The sequence below is a fragment of the Pinus tabuliformis genome, chromosome 1_1 (assembly GCF_031772625.1).
Source record: "Pinus tabuliformis cultivar Carrire ecotype Pingquan chromosome 1_1, CPIR1, whole genome shotgun sequence".
Lineage (NCBI taxonomy): Eukaryota > Viridiplantae > Streptophyta > Pinopsida > Pinales > Pinaceae > Pinus > Pinus tabuliformis.
The window spans coordinates 573,036,854-573,041,289 of NC_142297.1; positions in this window are offsets into that span (position 1 = coordinate 573,036,854).

Sequence of the window (4,436 nt, forward strand, 5' to 3'; positions counted from 1 at the left end):
ACTCCCTCATAATCCAATTTCTCTTGGGTTGTGTTATATTCTTTCCACAACTAACCTACGTAGTGAACTAGGGGATTAGAGGGGGGAGCAAAGCCCCCTCTTTGTTGCGCTGATTGTGCAGCGAGGGGGTCACGGGGGGGCGTCATCCCCCCTGTCCGGGGGGTTTGAGGGGGGCAGGTAGCCCCTCTCTACAAGGTCCGGGGTAGTGCCCCAGGAAAAATTTTGGTTTTGGACCCTATATTAGGTTGGGTGAACCTACCTATGGTTTTCGATCCATGGTTTTGGAGGCAATGGTTTTTGGTCCATGGTATTGGATGCTTCGGCATGCATAAATATGTATTGTAACATTGAAAGGAATATAATGAAAAATCAAGTTGGTAGTCTTGGTTTTGGGATCCAGGGGAAAATCGCTGTGTATATATGTTTTGTGTGTTATGCTCTTGCATTGTTTATTTTCTGTATTTTAGAATTCTTATGCAGGTAATTTCTGTATGGGGTTAAAACCTACAATTTCTGCAATTTGGTATGACCCCAACACTGAAGCATCAGCCTTTCCACTAAACCCTCCTTCCTGTCAAGATGAACCAGAATTCGGGTGAAATCCATTTTTCCGGTCTCCTAATAAGTCATCATAATCCAGAAAAATCCCCAAATCAACCCCAATCCTTTTGAATACATCTTCCGTCAAAAAATGAAGAGGTAAACCAAGTAGCCTAACCCATATCGGACTCGCCCCTAATTTCTCTTTCTCATGATCGAAGAGAGGATACCATCTTTCCAACATGATGGGTGCCAATTCAATGTGCTAGCATTTGGACAAGACCCAAGATGTGTGTTCATCCCTGTTTAAATGAAGGGAAAACCAACCCCTAGTCATCATAACTAGACTTAACAAAGCATCTAAAACCTGGCCCTAGACTTCCATAACCCACTTTCTTAGGCGAGATAATGTATAATTCCACCCCCAGACTATCCCCACCAATACTTGATCTGTCGTATCCATTACTTCATCCATCTTAATACCTTCTCTAATAAAGAACAAGCGCTGTCACGCTTTTACCTTATTATACTTTCATTTTTATCCTTTTTATTATGAAAACTCTCGTTCACCAACTCCAGGGGATATTTAGGGTTTCCTTCAAATTCACTAACCCTAATATCCTCCTTAAAGGTCAAAGGAACAGCCATAGAGATTCCAGTAAAAAATCTAGAGGGTGGAGCCGAAGCTATACCCCCATGGGTTTTCTTAGACTCCTCTAGATTTCTACCATTATATTCTACACCGCACCTCAAATTATGACTCCTATCTTGAAAATTTCTATCTGTATATAAGTCAAGACCTAAAATATTATTGGTTATCTCCACTGCTTCAAACTGCTTAGGGTCCTCCACTACCAGTCAAAATGATAAACTAAGGTTTAAACATTGTTCAAGGAAGTAGTGTGTCATCGGGGAGGGTATCATGTTCTCATCTGGGAGAAGTTGCACATAATCCCATAGTTGTTGCTCCAAACCCCCCATAATGATGAAACCCTAGAGAGCTTTTCCCTTCAAATGAAAAATTTTCTTCTATAAAATCATGAGAAGAGGAATCACTAAATAATTCCACCGTAGATGACATTGGGGAGAAAACCTTCAACTCTGATGATGATCCAAGTGGATGTTGTTGGCCACACACCTATTCCACTTGGACCCCACTACTATCTCTTTCAATATTTTAGTTTCCTTAATTATAACACAATTTACTATTTTTGGAATTTTTCGGGTCCTCAACTTCGAGAGCCGTTTTGAGGCCCTAAATAACATTTTTTAGGAAAACTAGGACAAATATTGAGAATATTCTAATGTGTGCCACTTGAAATTTGTATTCCTCTAATAGATATTTCTAACGAGGTATTGTGTGCTTCAAACGGAGATCGTGTGCCAAAGTTACGACCACAGGAAGTTTATGTACCAATTTATCCAAACAGGGCCCATAGTTTTGGAGCTTCATCTCCTAGGGTTAAGTTTTTGAATCTTTGGGGTTTTCCATTATTTCTCAATAATAAATATCCTTCAAGCCTCATTATAACATAGTTAAGAGACATGTAGCCACCATATCTCTTCTCAGAGATAAGATACCATCATCCAAGCTAGCCTTATTTCCATTATGTTTGTAAGCATATTTCAGTATTTGATAGTAATGAAATGAAGTGTTATTTCTACTACTTCTCTATATTTATGGTTATATGTAATTTGTTGCATTCTTGTTTAAGTTTGTATCAGTGGTACCAGAGCAGTTTGCTCTTTCTATGTTTTTATTTACATGTCCCCCAACGAGATCGAGATATAAGGAGTTAGGGCTTGAATTGGTCAAACCTTTCCAAGACCAGTCTCAAAAATCTTGACAACCTCTCATGGCAGAAGAGAAGAAAGACAAGGGGGCAAGAGATCCTTTCAAAATCTTCCTTGAAGAAGCCCTCAAGCGACATAGGAATGTGATGATAGACAACTTTGTCCAGATCTTTCAGTGACTACCTAAGGGTGACGCCTCTCCTTCCAGTAGCTACTCTGGAAGCACCACACCCTTTAAGGTACAAGTTAACTTTGAAATACTCCTATTTGAAGGTCAAATAGATGCAAACACCATAGATAAATGGTTAAATCTGCTAGAAGGATATTTTTTTGTTCATGATTTTTCCAGCCGAAAAAAGATTACTTTTTCACTTTTCAAAGTCATCCCCCACTTCAATAAATGGTGGGAAACCTATTGTGAGGATAAGGATGAAAGTACACCATCATAAGTGAGGGGTGCAACTATATTTTCAAAAAACGACCTCCGCTCGGGTTGCCATCAGATTAGGATAAAGGAAGAAGGTATAACAAAAATTTCTTTTAGGACTTGTTATGGACATTATGAGTTCGTTGTCCTTCCCTTTGGGTTGATTAATTCTCCCACAACCTTCATGTGCCTTATGAACAATATATTTAATTAGTATTTGGATAAATTTGTGTTAATTTTTATCGATGACATACTAATTTACTCTCAGAACATAAAAGAACATAAGAAGCATCTCCATAATGTTCTGCAAGTTTTAAGAGAACATCAACAGTATGCTAAGTGCAGTCATTGTGATTTCTTTAAATAACAAATCCAGTTATTAGGACATGTCATTACCAAGGATGGAATTGTTGTATACCAAGAGAAAACAAAGACTATCATGGATTGGCCAGTACTAAAAGACGTGGTTGATATAAGATCATTCATGGGTATACCCAGATACTATAGACAATTTGTTGAAGGTTTTTCTTGGGTAGCATACCCCGTTAACTCTCTCCAAAAACCTTTAGGTGGACCACATATTTTCAAATAAGTTTTGATCAACTCAAACATTTAATCACCACCGCACCCATTTTGAGCATTGTTGATCCCAATAAAGATTATGTGGTTTGTACAGATGCCAGCAAGGAAGGTGTAGGTGGTGTATTAATGCAAGAGGAAAGGTTGTTGCCTATGAGTCTAGGAAGCTTAAGGAGTATGAGCAAAAATATTCATCTTATGACTTAAAACTGACAACACTCATCCATGCCTTGAAGATGTGGTGACATTACTTGATGGGTAAGAAATTTCTGTTAATGACTGATCATCATAGTCTAACAGACTATTTCAAACAGACCACTTTGAATGCAAGGCAAGCTCGTTGGATTGAATTACTAATAGAATTTGATTTTGAAATCAAACACATGAAAGGAAAGGAGAAATGAGTCACGGATGCCTTAAGTCGAAAGGTAAATTGTTTATATGAGGTCTCTTTCAGCGAGTCACAAACTACTTGTGTGGTCTAAAATGCATATGCAAATTAGAGCTTAATTTAATGTCAACCCGAGAAGGTAAACTTAGAAGTGCTTATCTAAAATATATAGATATAGAAAGATTCTTATTAACTAATCAAGCCTAGATCTAACAATTGTTTAAGATCTATGATTCTCTTACAAGAATACTTTCTACAAGATCTCTTCCAACATTAGAATATCTAATAAGAAATTAACAACTGAAATGAAATAAACCTAGATGTAATAATTGTATGAGATCTTATGGTTCTCTTACAAGAACACCTTCAAATAAGATCCTTCCAATATTAGAACATTTAAGAAAATTTGAAAGCTGAAATCAAACAAAAACATTAAGGAAATTATAAACAAATAAGCATGCAAGTGAGGCCATGGGGACCCTCCATAACTCCACCAGCACACCACTTCAATGGAGACTCAGATGTAGAAGAAAAATTGAAGTATAATCTTTTATTTCAAAATCTCAATTACAAACTCCAAAATTCTAAGATTACACAAACTTCCAAATTACAAAAACTTCAAGATTACAAATGGAGGAGATTGTGCTCCTATTTATACAATGGGATGAGTAACAAAATCATAATGATCATCCACTACTTTCCCAG